Source organism: Hypomesus nipponensis, chromosome 23 (assembly GCF_054491055.1).
Source record: "Hypomesus nipponensis isolate SF chromosome 23, ASM5449105v1, whole genome shotgun sequence".
In the NCBI taxonomy this organism is placed as follows: Eukaryota; Metazoa; Chordata; class Actinopteri; order Osmeriformes; family Osmeridae; genus Hypomesus; species Hypomesus nipponensis.
The window spans coordinates 23,261,126-23,279,252 of NC_140383.1; the positions used below are offsets into that span (position 1 = coordinate 23,261,126).

General features: G+C 50.1%; 37 non-coding genes across 37 annotated transcripts; all 37 read right to left on the reverse strand.

Moving 5' to 3' along the window:
• Positions 1-101: 101 nt before the first annotated feature.
• Positions 102-215, reverse strand: LOC146235022 (U5 spliceosomal RNA). The gene has a single exon (XR_014742081.1). It is a non-coding gene; the product is annotated as a U5 spliceosomal RNA (small nuclear RNA).
• Positions 216-590: 375 nt separating this feature from the next.
• On the reverse strand, positions 591-704 carry LOC146235023 (U5 spliceosomal RNA). Its single transcript, XR_014742110.1, has one exon. It is a non-coding gene; the product is annotated as a U5 spliceosomal RNA (small nuclear RNA).
• Positions 705-1,079: 375 nt separating this feature from the next.
• Positions 1,080-1,193, reverse strand: LOC146235024 (U5 spliceosomal RNA). The gene has a single exon (XR_014742083.1). It is a non-coding gene; the product is annotated as a U5 spliceosomal RNA (small nuclear RNA).
• Positions 1,194-1,568: 375 nt separating this feature from the next.
• Positions 1,569-1,682, reverse strand: LOC146235025 (U5 spliceosomal RNA). Its single transcript, XR_014742111.1, has one exon. It is a non-coding gene; the product is annotated as a U5 spliceosomal RNA (small nuclear RNA).
• A 375-nt stretch (positions 1,683-2,057) lies between these two features.
• Positions 2,058-2,171, reverse strand: LOC146235026 (U5 spliceosomal RNA). Its single transcript, XR_014742142.1, has one exon. It is a non-coding gene; the product is annotated as a U5 spliceosomal RNA (small nuclear RNA).
• A 375-nt stretch (positions 2,172-2,546) lies between these two features.
• On the reverse strand, positions 2,547-2,660 carry LOC146235027 (U5 spliceosomal RNA). The gene has a single exon (XR_014742112.1). It is a non-coding gene; the product is annotated as a U5 spliceosomal RNA (small nuclear RNA).
• Positions 2,661-3,035: 375 nt separating this feature from the next.
• LOC146235028 (U5 spliceosomal RNA) lies at positions 3,036-3,149 on the reverse strand. Its single transcript, XR_014742143.1, has one exon. It is a non-coding gene; the product is annotated as a U5 spliceosomal RNA (small nuclear RNA).
• Positions 3,150-3,524: 375 nt separating this feature from the next.
• Positions 3,525-3,638, reverse strand: LOC146235029 (U5 spliceosomal RNA). The gene has a single exon (XR_014742113.1). It is a non-coding gene; the product is annotated as a U5 spliceosomal RNA (small nuclear RNA).
• A 375-nt stretch (positions 3,639-4,013) lies between these two features.
• On the reverse strand, positions 4,014-4,127 carry LOC146235030 (U5 spliceosomal RNA). The gene has a single exon (XR_014742144.1). It is a non-coding gene; the product is annotated as a U5 spliceosomal RNA (small nuclear RNA).
• A 375-nt stretch (positions 4,128-4,502) lies between these two features.
• LOC146235031 (U5 spliceosomal RNA) lies at positions 4,503-4,616 on the reverse strand. Its single transcript, XR_014742114.1, has one exon. It is a non-coding gene; the product is annotated as a U5 spliceosomal RNA (small nuclear RNA).
• Positions 4,617-4,991: 375 nt separating this feature from the next.
• On the reverse strand, positions 4,992-5,105 carry LOC146235032 (U5 spliceosomal RNA). Its single transcript, XR_014742116.1, has one exon. It is a non-coding gene; the product is annotated as a U5 spliceosomal RNA (small nuclear RNA).
• Positions 5,106-5,480: 375 nt separating this feature from the next.
• On the reverse strand, positions 5,481-5,594 carry LOC146235033 (U5 spliceosomal RNA). The gene has a single exon (XR_014742152.1). It is a non-coding gene; the product is annotated as a U5 spliceosomal RNA (small nuclear RNA).
• A 375-nt stretch (positions 5,595-5,969) lies between these two features.
• Positions 5,970-6,083, reverse strand: LOC146235034 (U5 spliceosomal RNA). Its single transcript, XR_014742117.1, has one exon. It is a non-coding gene; the product is annotated as a U5 spliceosomal RNA (small nuclear RNA).
• A 375-nt stretch (positions 6,084-6,458) lies between these two features.
• On the reverse strand, positions 6,459-6,572 carry LOC146235035 (U5 spliceosomal RNA). Its single transcript, XR_014742119.1, has one exon. It is a non-coding gene; the product is annotated as a U5 spliceosomal RNA (small nuclear RNA).
• Positions 6,573-6,947: 375 nt separating this feature from the next.
• On the reverse strand, positions 6,948-7,061 carry LOC146235036 (U5 spliceosomal RNA). Its single transcript, XR_014742145.1, has one exon. It is a non-coding gene; the product is annotated as a U5 spliceosomal RNA (small nuclear RNA).
• A 375-nt stretch (positions 7,062-7,436) lies between these two features.
• Positions 7,437-7,550, reverse strand: LOC146235037 (U5 spliceosomal RNA). Its single transcript, XR_014742120.1, has one exon. It is a non-coding gene; the product is annotated as a U5 spliceosomal RNA (small nuclear RNA).
• A 375-nt stretch (positions 7,551-7,925) lies between these two features.
• On the reverse strand, positions 7,926-8,039 carry LOC146235038 (U5 spliceosomal RNA). Its single transcript, XR_014742121.1, has one exon. It is a non-coding gene; the product is annotated as a U5 spliceosomal RNA (small nuclear RNA).
• Positions 8,040-8,414: 375 nt separating this feature from the next.
• LOC146235039 (U5 spliceosomal RNA) lies at positions 8,415-8,528 on the reverse strand. Its single transcript, XR_014742122.1, has one exon. It is a non-coding gene; the product is annotated as a U5 spliceosomal RNA (small nuclear RNA).
• Positions 8,529-8,903: 375 nt separating this feature from the next.
• LOC146235040 (U5 spliceosomal RNA) lies at positions 8,904-9,017 on the reverse strand. The gene has a single exon (XR_014742154.1). It is a non-coding gene; the product is annotated as a U5 spliceosomal RNA (small nuclear RNA).
• Positions 9,018-9,392: 375 nt separating this feature from the next.
• Positions 9,393-9,506, reverse strand: LOC146235041 (U5 spliceosomal RNA). Its single transcript, XR_014742123.1, has one exon. It is a non-coding gene; the product is annotated as a U5 spliceosomal RNA (small nuclear RNA).
• Positions 9,507-9,881: 375 nt separating this feature from the next.
• Positions 9,882-9,995, reverse strand: LOC146235042 (U5 spliceosomal RNA). The gene has a single exon (XR_014742146.1). It is a non-coding gene; the product is annotated as a U5 spliceosomal RNA (small nuclear RNA).
• Positions 9,996-10,370: 375 nt separating this feature from the next.
• Positions 10,371-10,484, reverse strand: LOC146235043 (U5 spliceosomal RNA). Its single transcript, XR_014742124.1, has one exon. It is a non-coding gene; the product is annotated as a U5 spliceosomal RNA (small nuclear RNA).
• Positions 10,485-10,859: 375 nt separating this feature from the next.
• LOC146235044 (U5 spliceosomal RNA) lies at positions 10,860-10,973 on the reverse strand. Its single transcript, XR_014742147.1, has one exon. It is a non-coding gene; the product is annotated as a U5 spliceosomal RNA (small nuclear RNA).
• Positions 10,974-11,348: 375 nt separating this feature from the next.
• LOC146235045 (U5 spliceosomal RNA) lies at positions 11,349-11,462 on the reverse strand. Its single transcript, XR_014742125.1, has one exon. It is a non-coding gene; the product is annotated as a U5 spliceosomal RNA (small nuclear RNA).
• A 375-nt stretch (positions 11,463-11,837) lies between these two features.
• On the reverse strand, positions 11,838-11,951 carry LOC146235046 (U5 spliceosomal RNA). Its single transcript, XR_014742126.1, has one exon. It is a non-coding gene; the product is annotated as a U5 spliceosomal RNA (small nuclear RNA).
• A 375-nt stretch (positions 11,952-12,326) lies between these two features.
• LOC146235047 (U5 spliceosomal RNA) lies at positions 12,327-12,440 on the reverse strand. Its single transcript, XR_014742128.1, has one exon. It is a non-coding gene; the product is annotated as a U5 spliceosomal RNA (small nuclear RNA).
• A 375-nt stretch (positions 12,441-12,815) lies between these two features.
• LOC146235048 (U5 spliceosomal RNA) lies at positions 12,816-12,929 on the reverse strand. Its single transcript, XR_014742129.1, has one exon. It is a non-coding gene; the product is annotated as a U5 spliceosomal RNA (small nuclear RNA).
• A 375-nt stretch (positions 12,930-13,304) lies between these two features.
• LOC146235049 (U5 spliceosomal RNA) lies at positions 13,305-13,418 on the reverse strand. The gene has a single exon (XR_014742148.1). It is a non-coding gene; the product is annotated as a U5 spliceosomal RNA (small nuclear RNA).
• A 375-nt stretch (positions 13,419-13,793) lies between these two features.
• LOC146235050 (U5 spliceosomal RNA) lies at positions 13,794-13,907 on the reverse strand. The gene has a single exon (XR_014742130.1). It is a non-coding gene; the product is annotated as a U5 spliceosomal RNA (small nuclear RNA).
• Positions 13,908-14,282: 375 nt separating this feature from the next.
• On the reverse strand, positions 14,283-14,396 carry LOC146235051 (U5 spliceosomal RNA). Its single transcript, XR_014742131.1, has one exon. It is a non-coding gene; the product is annotated as a U5 spliceosomal RNA (small nuclear RNA).
• Positions 14,397-14,771: 375 nt separating this feature from the next.
• LOC146235052 (U5 spliceosomal RNA) lies at positions 14,772-14,885 on the reverse strand. Its single transcript, XR_014742150.1, has one exon. It is a non-coding gene; the product is annotated as a U5 spliceosomal RNA (small nuclear RNA).
• Positions 14,886-15,260: 375 nt separating this feature from the next.
• On the reverse strand, positions 15,261-15,374 carry LOC146235053 (U5 spliceosomal RNA). The gene has a single exon (XR_014742132.1). It is a non-coding gene; the product is annotated as a U5 spliceosomal RNA (small nuclear RNA).
• A 375-nt stretch (positions 15,375-15,749) lies between these two features.
• Positions 15,750-15,863, reverse strand: LOC146235054 (U5 spliceosomal RNA). The gene has a single exon (XR_014742151.1). It is a non-coding gene; the product is annotated as a U5 spliceosomal RNA (small nuclear RNA).
• Positions 15,864-16,238: 375 nt separating this feature from the next.
• Positions 16,239-16,352, reverse strand: LOC146235055 (U5 spliceosomal RNA). Its single transcript, XR_014742133.1, has one exon. It is a non-coding gene; the product is annotated as a U5 spliceosomal RNA (small nuclear RNA).
• Positions 16,353-16,727: 375 nt separating this feature from the next.
• LOC146235056 (U5 spliceosomal RNA) lies at positions 16,728-16,841 on the reverse strand. Its single transcript, XR_014742134.1, has one exon. It is a non-coding gene; the product is annotated as a U5 spliceosomal RNA (small nuclear RNA).
• Positions 16,842-17,216: 375 nt separating this feature from the next.
• LOC146235057 (U5 spliceosomal RNA) lies at positions 17,217-17,330 on the reverse strand. Its single transcript, XR_014742156.1, has one exon. It is a non-coding gene; the product is annotated as a U5 spliceosomal RNA (small nuclear RNA).
• Positions 17,331-17,705: 375 nt separating this feature from the next.
• Positions 17,706-17,819, reverse strand: LOC146235058 (U5 spliceosomal RNA). The gene has a single exon (XR_014742135.1). It is a non-coding gene; the product is annotated as a U5 spliceosomal RNA (small nuclear RNA).
• Between the last annotated feature and the right edge of the window lie 308 nt (positions 17,820-18,127).

The following is an 18,127-nucleotide window of genomic DNA, read 5'->3' on the forward strand; positions in this document are numbered from 1 at the left end:
ACGGGGCTCTCAAGTTCCACCGCAAGATAGCCATGCGGTTATCACTCCCGATCATATTTACCCACTCCACCATGTCATTTCATGTCGTTTACAGTTGAGGAGGCCCCGCGGTAGCAGGGCGTCTAAAAATTGGTTGATACTCGTAATGTTCCTCTCCACGGAAGTCTTTAGTAAAAGGCGAAAGGCTTGTTCGAAATGAAGAGAAACCGGAGTGTGCTGCGGACTGAAGGAAAGCCGCTGGGGACCCATTCTCGGCCGTGACAGTTCAGTCCGCGGTTGCATATTGTGTTTTTCAGGATACCCACGCTAGCTCAGTAGTAGCCTAGCTACTTATAAACGCGGTTTAAAGCGACAGCCGTGCAACGTGTCAGAACGTCCAGTGAGATGACTTTGTCTTTGGTCTGCGTACGCGCGCAAAGCATGATGGGACGTAACAATTACGCTGAGCAAAACGGAACATTTCCGCAACGTATCATGGCGTGAGTGAAAACGGGGCTCTCAAGTTCCACCGCAAGATAGCCATGAGGTTATCACTCCCGATCATATTTACCCACTCCACCATGTCATTTCATGTCGTTTACAGTTGAGGAGGCCCCGCGGTAGCAGGGCGTCTAAAAATTGGTTGATACTCGTAATGTTCCTCTCCACGGAAGTCTTTAGTAAAAGGCGAAAGGCTTGTTCGTAATGAAGAGAAACCGGAGTGTGCTGCGGACTGAAGGAAAGCCGCTGGGGACCCATTCTCGGCCGTGACAGTTCAGTCCGCGGTTGCATATTGTGTTTTTCAGGATACCCACGCTAGCTCAGTAGTAGCCTAGCTACTTATAAACGCGGTTTAAAGCGACAGCCGTGCAACGTGTCAGAACGTCCAGTGAGATGACTTTGTCTTTGGTCTGCGTACGCGCGCAAAGCATGATGGGACGTAACAATTACGCTGAGCAAAACGGAACATTTCCGCAACGTATCATGGCGTGAGTGAAAACGGGGCTCTCAAGTTCCACCGCAAGATAGCCATGCGGTTATCACTCCCGATCATATTTACCCACTCCACCATGTCATTTCATGTCGTTTACAGTTGAGGAGGCCCCGCGGTAGCAGGGCGTCTAAAAATTGGTTGATACTCGTAATGTTCCTCTCCACGGAAGTCTTTAGTAAAAGGCGAAAGGCTTGTTCGAAATGAAGAGAAACCGGAGTGTGCTGCGGACTGAAGGAAAGCCGCTGGGGACCCATTCTCGGCCGTGACAGTTCAGTCCGCGGTTGCATATTGTGTTTTTCAGGATACCCACGCTAGCTCAGTAGTAGCCTAGCTACTTATAAACGCGGTTTAAAGCGACAGCCGTGCAACGTGTCAGAACGTCCAGTGAGATGACTTTGTCTTTGGTCTGCGTACGCGCGCAAAGCATGATGGGACGTAACAATTACGCCGAGCAAAACGGGACATTTCCGCAACGTATCATGGCGTGAGTGAAAACGGGGCTCTCAAGTTCCACCGCAAGATAGCCATGAGGTTATCACTCCCGATCATATTTACCCACTCCACCATGTCATTTCATGTCGTTTACAGTTGAGGAGGCCCCGCGGTAGCAGGGCGTCTAAAAATTGGTTGATACTCGTAATGTTCCTCTCCACGGAAGTCTTTAGTAAAAGGCGAAAGGCTTGTTCGTAATGAAGAGAAACCGGAGTGTGCTGCGGACTGAAGGAAAGCCGCTGGGGACCCATTCTCGGCCGTGACAGTTCAGTCCGCGGTTGCATATTGTGTTTTTCAGGATACCCACGCTAGCTCAGTAGTAGCCTAGCTACTTATAAACGCGGTTTAAAGCGACAGCCGTGCAACGTGTCAGAACGTCCAGTGAGATGACTTTGTCTTTGGTCTGCGTACGCGCGCAAAGCATGATGGGACGTAACAATTACGCTGAGCAAAACGGGACATTTCCGCAACGTATCATGGCGTGAGTGAAAACGGGGCTCTCAAGTTCCACCGCAAGATAGCCATGAGGTTATCACTCCCGATCATATTTACCCACTCCACCATGTCATTTCATGTCGTTTGCAGTTGAGGAGGCCCCGCGGTAGCAGGGCGTCTAAAAATTGGTTTTTACTCGTAATGTTCCTCTCCACGGAAGTCTTTAGTAAAAGGCGAAAGGCTTGTTCGTAATGAAGAGAAACCGGAGTGTGCTGCGGACTGAAGGAAAGCCGCTGGGGACCCATTCTCGGCCGTGACAGTTCAGTCCGCGGTTGCATATTGTGTGTTTCAGGATACCCACGCTAGCTCAGTAGTAGCCTAGCTACTTATAAACGCGGTTTAAAGCGACAGCCGTGCAACGTGTCAGAACGTCCAGTGAGATGACTTTGTCTTTGGTCTGCGTACGCGCGCAAAGCATGATGGGACGTAACAATTACGCCGAGCAAAACGGAACATTTCCGCAACGTATCATGGCGTGAGTGAAAACGGGGCTCTCAAGTTCCACCGCAAGATAGCCATGAGGTTATCACTCCCGATCATATTTACCCACTCCACCATGTCATTTCATGTCGTTTACAGTTGAGGAGGCCCCGCGGTAGCAGGGCGTCTAAAAATTGGTTGATACTCGTAATGTTCCTCTCCACGGAAGTCTTTAGTAAAAGGCGAAAGGCTTGTTCGTAATGAAGAGAAACCGGAGTGTGCTGCGGACTGAAGGAAAGCCGCTGGGGACCCATTCTCGGCCGTGACAGTTCAGTCCGCGGTTGCATATTGTGTTTTTCAGGATACCCACGCTAGCTCAGTAGTAGCCTAGCTACTTATAAACGCGGTTTAAAGCGACAGCCGTGCAACGTGTCAGAACGTCCAGTGAGATGACTTTGTCTTTGGTCTGCGTACGCGCGCAAAGCATGATGGGACGTAACAATTACGCTGAGCAAAACGGGACATTTCCGCAACGTATCATGGCGTGAGTGAAAACGGGGCTCTCAAGTTCCACCGCAAGATAGCCATGAGGTTATCACTCCCGATCATATTTACCCACTCCACCATGTCATTTCATGTCGTTTGCAGTTGAGGAGGCCCCGCGGTAGCAGGGCGTCTAAAAATTGGTTTTTACTCGTAATGTTCCTCTCCACGGAAGTCTTTAGTAAAAGGCGAAAGGCTTGTTCGTAATGAAGAGAAACCGGAGTGTGCTGCGGACTGAAGGAAAGCCGCTGGGGACCCATTCTCGGCCGTGACAGTTCAGTCCGCGGTTGCATATTGTGTGTTTCAGGATACCCACGCTAGCTCAGTAGTAGCCTAGCTACTTATAAACGCGGTTTAAAGCGACAGCCGTGCAACGTGTCAGAACGTCCAGTGAGATGACTTTGTCTTTGGTCTGCGTACGCGCGCAAAGCATGATGGGACGTAACAATTACGCCGAGCAAAACGGAACATTTCCGCAACGTATCATGGCGTGAGTGAAAACGGGGCTCTCAAGTTCCACCGCAAGATAGCCATGAGGTTATCACTCCCGATCATATTTACCCACTCCACCATGTCATTTCATGTCGTTTACAGTTGAGGAGGCCCCGCGGTAGCAGGGCGTCTAAAAATTGGTTGATACTCGTAATGTTCCTCTCCACGGAAGTCTTTAGTAAAAGGCGAAAGGCTTGTTCGTAATGAAGAGAAACCGGAGTGTGCTGCGGACTGAAGGAAAGCCGCTGGGGACCCATTCTCGGCCGTGACAGTTCAGTCCGCGGTTGCATATTGTGTTTTTCAGGATACCCACGCTAGCTCAGTAGTAGCCTAGCTACTTATAAACGCGGTTTAAAGCGACAGCCGTGCAACGTGTCAGAACGTCCAGTGAGATGACTTTGTCTTTGGTCTGCGTACGCGCGCAAAGCATGATGGGACGTAACAATTACGCCGAGCAAAACGGGACATTTCCGCAACGTATCATGGCGTGAGTGAAAACGGGGCTCTCAAGTTCCACCGCAAGATAGCCATGAGGTTATCACTCCCGATCATATTTACCCACTCCACCATGTCATTTCATGTCGTTTGCAGTTGAGGAGGCCCCGCGGTAGCAGGGCGTCTAAAAATTGGTTTTTACTCGTAATGTTCCTCTCCACGGAAGTCTTTAGTAAAAGGCGAAAGGCTTGTTCGTAATGAAGAGAAACCGGAGTGTGCTGCGGACTGAAGGAAAGCCGCTGGGGACCCATTCTCGGCCGTGACAGTTCAGTCCGCGGTTGCATATTGTGTGTTTCAGGATACCCACGCTAGCTCAGTAGTAGCCTAGCTACTTATAAACGCGGTTTAAAGCGACAGCCGTGCAACGTGTCAGAACGTCCAGTGAGATGACTTTGTCTTTGGTCTGCGTACGCGCGCAAAGCATGATGGGACGTAACAATTACGCTGAGCAAAACGGAACATTTCCGCAACGTATCATGGCGTGAGTGAAAACGGGGCTCTCAAGTTCCACCGCAAGATAGCCATGAGGTTATCACTCCCGATCATATTTACCCACTCCACCATGTCATTTCATGTCGTTTACAGTTGAGGAGGCCCCGCGGTAGCAGGGCGTCTAAAAATTGGTTGATACTCGTAATGTTCCTCTCCACGGAAGTCTTTAGTAAAAGGCGAAAGGCTTGTTCGTAATGAAGAGAAACCGGAGTGTGCTGCGGACTGAAGGAAAGCCGCTGGGGACCCATTCTCGGCCGTGACAGTTCAGTCCGCGGTTGCATATTGTGTTTTTCAGGATACCCACGCTAGCTCAGTAGTAGCCTAGCTACTTATAAACGCGGTTTAAAGCGACAGCCGTGCAACGTGTCAGAACGTCCAGTGAGATGACTTTGTCTTTGGTCTGCGTACGCGCGCAAAGCATGATGGGACGTAACAATTACGCCGAGCAAAACGGGACATTTCCGCAACGTATCATGGCGTGAGTGAAAACGGGGCTCTCAAGTTCCACCGCAAGATAGCCATGAGGTTATCACTCCCGATCATATTTACCCACTCCACCATGTCATTTCATGTCGTTTACAGTTGAGGAGGCCCCGCGGTAGCAGGGCGTCTAAAAATTGGTTGATACTCGTAATGTTCCTCTCCACGGAAGTCTTTAGTAAAAGGCGAAAGGCTTGTTCGTAATGAAGAGAAACCGGAGTGTGCTGCGGACTGAAGGAAAGCCGCTGGGGACCCATTCTCGGCCGTGACAGTTCAGTCCGCGGTTGCATATTGTGTTTTTCAGGATACCCACGCTAGCTCAGTAGTAGCCTAGCTACTTATAAACGCGGTTTAAAGCGACAACCGTGCAACGTGTCAGAACGTCCAGTGAGATGACTTTGTCTTTGGTCTGCGTACGCGCGCAAAGCATGATGGGACGTAACAATTACGCCGAGCAAAACGGGACATTTCCGCAACGTATCATGGCGTGAGTGAAAACGGGGCTCTCAAGTTCCACCGCAAGATAGCCATGAGGTTATCACTCCCGATCATATTTACCCACTCCACCATGTCATTTCATGTCGTTTGCAGTTGAGGAGGCCCCGCGGTAGCAGGGCGTCTAAAAATTGGTTGATACTCGTAATGTTCCTCTCCACGGAAGTCTTTAGTAAAAGGCGAAAGGCTTGTTTGTAATGAAGAGAAACCGGAGTGTGCTGCGGACTGAAGGAAAGCCGCTGGGGACCCATTCTCGGCCGTGACAGTTCAGTCCGCGGTTGCATATTGTGTGTTTCAGGATACCCACGCTAGCTCAGTAGTAGCCTAGCTACTTATAAACGCGGTTTAAAGCGACAGCCGTGCAACGTGTCAGAACGTCCAGTGAGATGACTTTGTCTTTGGTCTGCGTACGCGCGCAAAGCATGATGGGACGTAACAATTACGCCGAGCAAAACGGAACATTTCCGCAACGTATCATGGCGTGAGTGAAAACGGGGCTCTCAAGTTCCACCGCAAGATAGCCATGAGGTTATCACTCCCGATCATATTTACCCACTCCACCATGTCATTTCATGTCGTTTACAGTTGAGGAGGCCCCGCGGTAGCAGGGCGTCTAAAAATTGGTTGATACTCGTAATGTTCCTCTCCACGGAAGTCTTTAGTAAAAGGCGAAAGGCTTGTTCGTAATGAAGAGAAACCGGAGTGTGCTGCGGACTGAAGGAAAGCCGCTGGGGACCCATTCTCGGCCGTGACAGTTCAGTCCGCGGTTGCATATTGTGTTTTTCAGGATACCCACGCTAGCTCAGTAGTAGCCTAGCTACTTATAAACGCGGTTTAAAGCGACAGCCGTGCAACGTGTCAGAACGTCCAGTGAGATGACTTTGTCTTTGGTCTGCGTACGCGCGCAAAGCATGATGGGACGTAACAATTACGCTGAGCAAAACGGGACATTTCCGCAACGTATCATGGCGTGAGTGAAAACGGGGCTCTCAAGTTCCACCGCAAGATAGCCATGAGGTTATCACTCCCGATCATATTTACCCACTCCACCATGTCATTTCATGTCGTTTACAGTTGAGGAGGCCCCGCGGTAGCAGGGCGTCTAAAAATTGGTTGATACTCGTAATGTTCCTCTCCACGGAAGTCTTTAGTAAAAGGCGAAAGGCTTGTTCGTAATGAAGAGAAACCGGAGTGTGCTGCGGACTGAAGGAAAGCCGCTGGGGACCCATTCTCGGCCGTGACAGTTCAGTCCGCGGTTGCATATTGTGTTTTTCAGGATACCCACGCTAGCTCAGTAGTAGCCTAGCTACTTATAAACGCGGTTTAAAGCGACAGCCGTGCAACATGTCAGAACGTCCAGTGAGATGACTTTGTCTTTGGTCTGCGTACGCGCGCAAAGCATGATGGGACGTAACAATTACGCTGAGCAAAACGGGACATTTCCGCAACGTATCATGGCGTGAGTGAAAACGGGGCTCTCAAGTTCCACCGCAAGATAGCCATGAGGTTATCACTCCCGATCATATTTACCCACTCCACCATGTCATTTCATGTCGTTTGCAGTTGAGGAGGCCCCGCGGTAGCAGGGCGTCTAAAAATTGGTTTTTACTCGTAATGTTCCTCTCCACGGAAGTCTTTAGTAAAAGGCGAAAGGCTTGTTCGTAATGAAGAGAAACCGGAGTGTGCTGCGGACTGAAGGAAAGCCGCTGGGGACCCATTCTCGGCCGTGACAGTTCAGTCCGCGGTTGCATATTGTGTGTTTCAGGATACCCACGCTAGCTCAGTAGTAGCCTAGCTACTTATAAACGCGGTTTAAAGCGACAGCCGTGCAACGTGTCAGAACGTCCAGTGAGATGACTTTGTCTTTGGTCTGCGTACGCGCGCAAAGCATGATGGGACGTAACAATTACGCTGAGCAAAACGGAACATTTCCGCAACGTATCATGGCGTGAGTGAAAACGGGGCTCTCAAGTTCCACCGCAAGATAGCCATGAGGTTATCACTCCCGATCATATTTACCCACTCCACCATGTCATTTCATGTCGTTTACAGTTGAGGAGGCCCCGCGGTAGCAGGGCGTCTAAAAATTGGTTGATACTCGTAATGTTCCTCTCCACGGAAGTCTTTAGTAAAAGGCGAAAGGCTTGTTCGTAATGAAGAGAAACCGGAGTGTGCTGCGGACTGAAGGAAAGCCGCTGGGGACCCATTCTCGGCCGTGACAGTTCAGTCCGCGGTTGCATATTGTGTTTTTCAGGATACCCACGCTAGCTCAGTAGTAGCCTAGCTACTTATAAACGCGGTTTAAAGCGACAGCCGTGCAACGTGTCAGAACGTCCAGTGAGATGACTTTGTCTTTGGTCTGCGTACGCGCGCAAAGCATGATGGGACGTAACAATTACGCTGAGCAAAACGGAACATTTCCGCAACGTATCATGGCGTGAGTGAAAACGGGGCTCTCAAGTTCCACCGCAAGATAGCCATGAGGTTATCACTCCCGATCATATTTACCCACTCCACCATGTCATTTCATGTCGTTTACAGTTGAGGAGGCCCCGCGGTAGCAGGGCGTCTAAAAATTGGTTGATACTCGTAATGTTCCTCTCCACGGAAGTCTTTAGTAAAAGGCGAAAGGCTTGTTCGTAATGAAGAGAAACCGGAGTGTGCTGCGGACTGAAGGAAAGCCGCTGGGGACCCATTCTCGGCCGTGACAGTTCAGTCCGCGGTTGCATATTGTGTTTTTCAGGATACCCACGCTAGCTCAGTAGTAGCCTAGCTACTTATAAACGCGGTTTAAAGCGACAGCCGTGCAACGTGTCAGAACGTCCAGTGAGATGACTTTGTCTTTGGTCTGCGTACGCGCGCAAAGCATGATGGGACGTAACAATTACGCTGAGCAAAACGGGACATTTCCGCAACGTATCATGGCGTGAGTGAAAACGGGGCTCTCAAGTTCCACCGCAAGATAGCCATGAGGTTATCACTCCCGATCATATTTACCCACTCCACCATGTCATTTCATGTCGTTTGCAGTTGAGGAGGCCCCGCGGTAGCAGGGCGTCTAAAAATTGGTTGATACTCGTAATGTTCCTCTCCACGGAAGTCTTTAGTAAAAGGCGAAAGGCTTGTTCGTAATGAAGAGAAACCGGAGTGTGCTGCGGACTGAAGGAAAGCCGCTGGGGACCCATTCTCGGCCGTGACAGTTCAGTCCGCGGTTGCATATTGTGTTTTTCAGGATACCCACGCTAGCTCAGTAGTAGCCTAGCTACTTATAAACGCGGTTTAAAGCGACAGCCGTGCAACGTGTCAGAACGTCCAGTGAGATGACTTTGTCTTTGGTCTGCGTACGCGCGCAAAGCATGATGGGACGTAACAATTACGCTGAGCAAAACGGAACATTTCCGCAACGTATCATGGCGTGAGTGAAAACGGGGCTCTCAAGTTCCACCGCAAGATAGCCATGAGGTTATCACTCCCGATCATATTTACCCACTCCACCATGTCATTTCATGTCGTTTACAGTTGAGGAGGCCCCGCGGTAGCAGGGCGTCTAAAAATTGGTTGATACTCGTAATGTTCCTCTCCACGAAAGTCTTTAGTAAAAGGCGAAAGGCTTGTTCGTAATGAAGAGAAACCGGAGTGTGCTGCGGACTGAAGGAAAGCCGCTGGGGACCCATTCTCGGCCGTGACAGTTCAGTCCGCGGTTGCATATTGTGTTTTTCAGGATACCCACGCTAGCTCAGTAGTAGCCTAGCTACTTATAAACGCGGTTTAAAGCGACAGCCGTGCAACGTGTCAGAACGTCCAGTGAGATGACTTTGTCTTTGGTCTGCGTACGCGCGCAAAGCATGATGGGACGTAACAATTACGCTGAGCAAAACGGAACATTTCCGCAACGTATCATGGCGTGAGTGAAAACGGGGCTCTCAAGTTCCACCGCAAGATAGCCATGAGGTTATCACTCCCGATCATATTTACCCACTCCACCATGTCATTTCATGTCGTTTACAGTTGAGGAGGCCCCGCGGTAGCAGGGCGTCTAAAAATTGGTTGATACTCGTAATGTTCCTCTCCACGGAAGTCTTTAGTAAAAGGCGAAAGGCTTGTTCGTAATGAAGAGAAACCGGAGTGTGCTGCGGACTGAAGGAAAGCCGCTGGGGACCCATTCTCGGCCGTGACAGTTCAGTCCGCGGTTGCATATTGTGTTTTTCAGGATACCCACGCTAGCTCAGTAGTAGCCTAGCTACTTATAAACGCGGTTTAAAGCGACAGCCGTGCAACATGTCAGAACGTCCAGTGAGATGACTTTGTCTTTGGTCTGCGTACGCGCGCAAAGCATGATGGGACGTAACAATTACGCTGAGCAAAACGGGACATTTCCGCAACGTATCATGGCGTGAGTGAAAACGGGGCTCTCAAGTTCCACCGCAAGATAGCCATGAGGTTATCACTCCCGATCATATTTACCCACTCCACCATGTCATTTCATGTCGTTTGCAGTTGAGGAGGCCCCGCGGTAGCAGGGCGTCTAAAAATTGGTTTTTACTCGTAATGTTCCTCTCCACGGAAGTCTTTAGTAAAAGGCGAAAGGCTTGTTCGTAATGAAGAGAAACCGGAGTGTGCTGCGGACTGAAGGAAAGCCGCTGGGGACCCATTCTCGGCCGTGACAGTTCAGTCCGCGGTTGCATATTGTGTTTTTCAGGATACCCACGCTAGCTCAGTAGTAGCCTAGCTACTTATAAACGCGGTTTAAAGCGACAGCCGTGCAACGTGTCAGAACGTCCAGTGAGATGACTTTGTCTTTGGTCTGCGTACGCGCGCAAAGCATGATGGGACGTAACAATTACGCTGAGCAAAACGGGACATTTCCGCAACGTATCATGGCGTGAGTGAAAACGGGGCTCTCAAGTTCCACCGCAAGATAGCCATGAGGTTATCACTCCCGATCATATTTACCCACTCCACCATGTCATTTCATGTCGTTTACAGTTGAGGAGGCCCCGCGGTAGCAGGGCGTCTAAAAATTGGTTGATACTCGTAATGTTCCTCTCCACGGAAGTCTTTAGTAAAAGGCGAAAGGCTTGTTCGTAATGAAGAGAAACCGGAGTGTGCTGCGGACTGAAGGAAAGCCGCTGGGGACCCATTCTCGGCCGTGACAGTTCAGTCCGCGGTTGCATATTGTGTTTTTCAGGATACCCACGCTAGCTCAGTAGTAGCCTAGCTACTTATAAACGCGGTTTAAAGCGACAGCCGTGCAACATGTCAGAACGTCCAGTGAGATGACTTTGTCTTTGGTCTGCGTACGCGCGCAAAGCATGATGGGACGTAACAATTACGCTGAGCAAAACGGGACATTTCCGCAACGTATCATGGCGTGAGTGAAAACGGGGCTCTCAAGTTCCACCGCAAGATAGCCATGAGGTTATCACTCCCGATCATATTTACCCACTCCACCATGTCATTTCATGTCGTTTGCAGTTGAGGAGGCCCCGCGGTAGCAGGGCGTCTAAAAATTGGTTTTTACTCGTAATGTTCCTCTCCACGGAAGTCTTTAGTAAAAGGCGAAAGGCTTGTTCGTAATGAAGAGAAACCGGAGTGTGCTGCGGACTGAAGGAAAGCCGCTGGGGACCCATTCTCGGCCGTGACAGTTCAGTCCGCGGTTGCATATTGTGTGTTTCAGGATACCCACGCTAGCTCAGTAGTAGCCTAGCTACTTATAAACGCGGTTTAAAGCGACAGCCGTGCAACGTGTCAGAACGTCCAGTGAGATGACTTTGTCTTTGGTCTGCGTACGCGCGCAAAGCATGATGGGACGTAACAATTACGCCGAGCAAAACGGAACATTTCCGCAACGTATCATGGCGTGAGTGAAAACGGGGCTCTCAAGTTCCACCGCAAGATAGCCATGAGGTTATCACTCCCGATCATATTTACCCACTCCACCATGTCATTTCATGTCGTTTACAGTTGAGGAGGCCCCGCGGTAGCAGGGCGTCTAAAAATTGGTTGATACTCGTAATGTTCCTCTCCACGGAAGTCTTTAGTAAAAGGCGAAAGGCTTGTTCGTAATGAAGAGAAACCGGAGTGTGCTGCGGACTGAAGGAAAGCCGCTGGGGACCCATTCTCGGCCGTGACAGTTCAGTCCGCGGTTGCATATTGTGTTTTTCAGGATACCCACGCTAGCTCAGTAGTAGCCTAGCTACTTATAAACGCGGTTTAAAGCGACAGCCGTGCAACGTGTCAGAACGTCCAGTGAGATGACTTTGTCTTTGGTCTGCGTACGCGCGCAAAGCATGATGGGACGTAACAATTACGCTGAGCAAAACGGAACATTTCCGCAACGTATCATGGCGTGAGTGAAAACGGGGCTCTCAAGTTCCACCGCAAGATAGCCATGAGGTTATCACTCCCGATCATATTTACCCACTCCACCATGTCATTTCATGTCGTTTACAGTTGAGGAGGCCCCGCGGTAGCAGGGCGTCTAAAAATTGGTTGATACTCGTAATGTTCCTCTCCACGGAAGTCTTTAGTAAAAGGCGAAAGGCTTGTTCGTAATGAAGAGAAACCGGAGTGTGCTGCGGACTGAAGGAAAGCCGCTGGGGACCCATTCTCGGCCGTGACAGTTCAGTCCGCGGTTGCATATTGTGTTTTTCAGGATACCCACGCTAGCTCAGTAGTAGCCTAGCTACTTATAAACGCGGTTTAAAGCGACAGCCGTGCAACGTGTCAGAACGTCCAGTGAGATGACTTTGTCTTTGGTCTGCGTACGCGCGCAAAGCATGATGGGACGTAACAATTACGCCGAGCAAAACGGGACATTTCCGCAACGTATCATGGCGTGAGTGAAAACGGGGCTCTCAAGTTCCACCGCAAGATAGCCATGAGGTTATCACTCCCGATCATATTTACCCACTCCACCATGTCATTTCATGTCGTTTACAGTTGAGGAGGCCCCGCGGTAGCAGGGCGTCTAAAAATTGGTTGATACTCGTAATGTTCCTCTCCACGGAAGTCTTTAGTAAAAGGCGAAAGGCTTGTTCGTAATGAAGAGAAACCGGAGTGTGCTGCGGACTGAAGGAAAGCCGCTGGGGACCCATTCTCGGCCGTGACAGTTCAGTCCGCGGTTGCATATTGTGTTTTTCAGGATACCCACGCTAGCTCAGTAGTAGCCTAGCTACTTATAAACGCGGTTTAAAGCGACAGCCGTGCAACGTGTCAGAACGTCCAGTGAGATGACTTTGTCTTTGGTCTGCGTACGCGCGCAAAGCATGATGGGACGTAACAATTACGCTGAGCAAAACGGGACATTTCCGCAACGTATCATGGCGTGAGTGAAAACGGGGCTCTCAAGTTCCACCGCAAGATAGCCATGAGGTTATCACTCCCGATCATATTTACCCACTCCACCATGTCATTTCATGTCGTTTACAGTTGAGGAGGCCCCGCGGTAGCAGGGCGTCTAAAAATTGGTTGATACTCGTAATGTTCCTCTCCACGGAAGTCTTTAGTAAAAGGCGAAAGGCTTGTTCGTAATGAAGAGAAACCGGAGTGTGCTGCGGACTGAAGGAAAGCCGCTGGGGACCCATTCTCGGCCGTGACAGTTCAGTCCGCGGTTGCATATTGTGTTTTTCAGGATACCCACGCTAGCTCAGTAGTAGCCTAGCTACTTATAAACGCGGTTTAAAGCGACAGCCGTGCAACATGTCAGAACGTCCAGTGAGATGACTTTGTCTTTGGTCTGCGTACGCGCGCAAAGCATGATGGGACGTAACAATTACGCTGAGCAAAACGGGACATTTCCGCAACGTATCATGGCGTGAGTGAAAACGGGGCTCTCAAGTTCCACCGCAAGATAGCCATGAGGTTATCACTCCCGATCATATTTACCCACTCCACCATGTCATTTCATGTCGTTTGCAGTTGAGGAGGCCCCGCGGTAGCAGGGCGTCTAAAAATTGGTTTTTACTCGTAATGTTCCTCTCCACGGAAGTCTTTAGTAAAAGGCGAAAGGCTTGTTCGTAATGAAGAGAAACCGGAGTGTGCTGCGGACTGAAGGAAAGCCGCTGGGGACCCATTCTCGGCCGTGACAGTTCAGTCCGCGGTTGCATATTGTGTGTTTCAGGATACCCACGCTAGCTCAGTAGTAGCCTAGCTACTTATAAACGCGGTTTAAAGCGACAGCCGTGCAACGTGTCAGAACGTCCAGTGAGATGACTTTGTCTTTGGTCTGCGTACGCGCGCAAAGCATGATGGGACGTAACAATTACGCTGAGCAAAACGGAACATTTCCGCAACGTATCATGGCGTGAGTGAAAACGGGGCTCTCAAGTTCCACCGCAAGATAGCCATGAGGTTATCACTCCCGATCATATTTACCCACTCCACCATGTCATTTCATGTCGTTTACAGTTGAGGAGGCCCCGCGGTAGCAGGGCGTCTAAAAATTGGTTGATACTCGTAATGTTCCTCTCCACGGAAGTCTTTAGTAAAAGGCGAAAGGCTTGTTCGTAATGAAGAGAAACCGGAGTGTGCTGCGGACTGAAGGAAAGCCGCTGGGGACCCATTCTCGGCCGTGACAGTTCAGTCCGCGGTTGCATATTGTGTTTTTCAGGATACCCACGCTAGCTCAGTAGTAGCCTAGCTACTTATAAACGCGGTTTAAAGCGACAGCCGTGCAACGTGTCAGAACGTCCAGTGAGATGACTTTGTCTTTGGTCTGCGTACGCGCGCAAAGCATGATGGGACGTAACAATTACGCTGAGCAAAACGGAACATTTCCGCAACGTATCATGGCGTGAGTGAAAACGGGGCTCTCAAGTTCCACCGCAAGATAGCCATGAGGTTATCACTCCCGATCATATTTACCCACTCCACCATGTCATTTCATGTCGTTTACAGTTGAGGAGGCCCCGCGGTAGCAGGGCGTCTAAAAATTGGTTGATACTCGTAATGTTCCTCTCCACGGAAGTCTTTAGTAAAAGGCGAAAGGCTTGTTCGTAATGAAGAGAAACCGGAGTGTGCTGCGGACTGAAGGAAAGCCGCTGGGGACCCATTCTCGGCCGTGACAGTTCAGTCCGCGGTTGCATATTGTGTTTTTCAGGATACCCACGCTAGCTCAGTAGTAGCCTAGCTACTTATAAACGCGGTTTAAAGCGACAGCCGTGCAACGTGTCAGAACGTCCAGTGAGATGACTTTGTCTTTGGTCTGCGTACGCGCGCAAAGCATGATGGGACGTAACAATTACGCTGAGCAAAACGGGACATTTCCGCAACGTATCATGGCGTGAGTGAAAACGGGGCTCTCAAGTTCCACCGCAAGATAGCCATGAGGTTATCACTCCCGATCATATTTACCCACTCCACCATGTCATTTCATGTCGTTTGCAGTTGAGGAGGCCCCGCGGTAGCAGGGCGTCTAAAAATTGGTTTTTACTCGTAATGTTCCTCTCCACGGAAGTCTTTAGTAAAAGGCGAAAGGCTTGTTCGTAATGAAGAGAAACCGGAGTGTGCTGCGGACTGAAGGAAAGCCGCTGGGGACCCATTCTCGGCCGTGACAGTTCAGTCCGCGGTTGCATATTGTGTTTTTCAGGATACCCACGCTAGCTCAGTAGTAGCCTAGCTACTTATAAACGCGGTTTAAAGCGACAGCCGTGCAACGTGTCAGAACGTCCAGTGAGATGACTTTGTCTTTGGTCTGCGTACGCGCGCAAAGCATGATGGGACGTAACAATTACGCTGAGCAAAACGGAACATTTCCGCAACGTATCATGGCGTGAGTGAAAACGGGGCTCTCAAGTTCCACCGCAAGATAGCCATGAGGTTATCACTCCCGATCATATTTACCCACTCCACCATGTCATTTCATGTCGTTTACAGTTGAGGAGGCCCCGCGGTAGCAGGGCGTCTAAAAATTGGTTGATACTCGTAATGTTCCTCTCCACGGAAGTCTTTAGTAAAAGGCGAAAGGCTTGTTCGTAATGAAGAGAAACCGGAGTGTGCTGCGGACTGAAGGAAAGCCGCTGGGGACCCATTCTCGGCCGTGACAGTTCAGTCCGCGGTTGCATATTGTGTTTTTCAGGATACCCACGCTAGCTCAGTAGTAGCCTAGCTACTTATAAACGCGGTTTAAAGCGACAGCCGTGCAACGTGTCAGAACGTCCAGTGAGATGACTTTGTCTTTGGTCTGCGTACGCGCGCAAAGCATGATGGGACGTAACAATTACGCTGAGCAAAACGGAACATTTCCGCAACGTATCATGGCGTGAGTGAAAACGGGGCTCTCAAGTTCCACCGCAAGATAGCCATGAGGTTATCACTCCCGATCATATTTACCCACTCCACCATGTCATTTCATGTCGTTTGCAGTTGAGGAGGCCCCGCGGTAGCAGGGCGTCTAAAAATTGGTTTTTACTCGTAATGTTCCTCTCCACGGAAGTCTTTAGTAAAAGGCGAAAGGCTTGTTCGTAATGAAGAGAAACCGGAGTGTGCTGCGGACTGAAGGAAAGCCGCTGGGGACCCATTCTCGGCCGTGACAGTTCAGTCCGCGGTTGCATATTGTGTTTTTCAGGATACCCACGCTAGCTCAGTAGTAGCCTAGCTACTTATAAACGCGGTTTAAAGCGACAGCCGTGCAACGTGTCAGAACGTCCAGTGAGATGACTTTGTCTTTGGTCTGCGTACGCGCGCAAAGCATGATGGGACGTAACAATTACGCTGAGCAAAACGGAACATTTCCGCAACGTATCATGGCGTGAGTGAAAACGGGGCTCTCAAGTTCCACCGCAAGATAGCCATGAGGTTATCACTCCCGATCATATTTACCCACTCCACCATGTCATTTCATGTCGTTTACAGTTGAGGAGGCCCCGCGGTAGCAGGGCGTCTAAAAATTGGTTGATACTCGTAATGTTCCTCTCCACGGAAGTCTTTAGTAAAAGGCGAAAGGCTTGTTCGTAATGAAGAGAAACCGGAGTGTGCTGCGGACTGAAGGAAAGCCGCTGGGGACCCATTCTCGGCCGTGACAGTTCAGTCCGCGGTTGCATATTGTGTTTTTCAGGATACCCACGCTAGCTCAGTAGTAGCCTAGCTACTTATAAACGCGGTTTAAAGCGACAGCCGTGCAACGTGTCAGAACGTCCAGTGAGATGACTTTGTCTTTGGTCTGCGTACGCGCGCAAAGCATGATGGGACGTAACAATTACGCTGAGCAAAACGGAACATTTCCGCAACGTATCATGGCGTGAGTGAAAACGGGGCTCTCAAGTTCCACCGCAAGATAGCCATGAGGTTATCACTCCCGATCATATTTACCCACTCCACCATGTCATTTCATGTCGTTTACAGTTGAGGAGGCCCCGCGGTAGCAGGGCGTCTAAAAATTGGTTGATACTCGTAATGTTCCTCTCCACGGAAGTCTTTAGTAAAAGGCGAAAGGCTTGTTCGTAATGAAGAGAAACCGGAGTGTGCTGCGGACTGAAGGAAAGCCGCTGGGGACCCATTCTCGGCCGTGACAGTTCAGTCCGCGGTTGCATATTGTGTTTTTCAGGATACCCACGCTAGCTCAGTAGTAGCCTAGCTACTTATAAACGCGGTTTAAAGCGACAGCCGTGCAACGTGTCAGAACGTCCAGTGAGATGACTTTGTCTTTGGTCTGCGTACGCGCGCAAAGCATGATGGGACGTAACAATTACGCTGAGCAAAACGGAACATTTCCGCAACGTATCATGGCGTGAGTGAAAACGGGGCTCTCAAGTTCCACCGCAAGATAGCCATGAGGTTATCACTCCCGATCATATTTACCCACTCCACCATGTCATTTCATGTCGTTTACAGTTGAGGAGGCCCCGCGGTAGCAGGGCGTCTAAAAATTGGTTGATATTCGTAATGTTCCTCTCCACGGAAGTCTTTAGTAAAAGGCGAAAGGCTTGTTCGTAATGAAGAGAAACCGGAGTGTGCTGCGGACTGAAGGAAAGCCGCTGGGGACCCATTCTCGGCCGTGACAGTTCAGTCCGCGGTTGCATATTGTGTTTTTCAGGATACCCACGCTAGCTCAGTAGTAGCCTAGCTACTTATAAACGCGGTTTAAAGCGACAGCCGTGCAACGTGTCAGAACGTCCAGTGAGATGACTTTGTCTTTGGTCTGCGTACGCGCGCAAAGCATGATGGGACGTAACAATTACGCTGAGCAAAACGGAACATTTCCGCAACGTATCATGGCGTGAGTGAAAACGGGGCTCTCAAGTTCCACCGCAAGATAGCCATGCGGTTATCACTCCCGATCATATTTACCCACTCCACCATGTCATTTCATGTCGTTTACAGTTGAGGAGGCCCCGCGGTAGCAGGGCGTCTAAAAATTGGTTGATACTCGTAATGTTCCTCTCCACGGAAGTCTTTAGTAAAAGGCGAAAGGCTTGTTCGTAATGAAGAGAAACCGGAGTGTGCTGCGGACTGAAGGAAAGCCGCTGGGGACCCATTCTCGGCCGTGACAGTTCAGTCCGCGGTTGCATATTGTGTTTTTCAGGATACCCACGCTAGCTCAGTAGTAGCCTAGCTACTTATAAACGCGGTTTAAAGCGACAGCCGTGCAACGTGTCAGAACGTCCAGTGAGATGACTTTGTCTTTGGTCTGCGTACGCGCGCAAAGCATGATGGGACGTAACAATTACGCTGAGCAAAACGGAACATTTCCGCAACGTATCATGGCGTGAGTGAAAACGGGGCTCTCAAGTTCCACCGCAAGATAGCCAT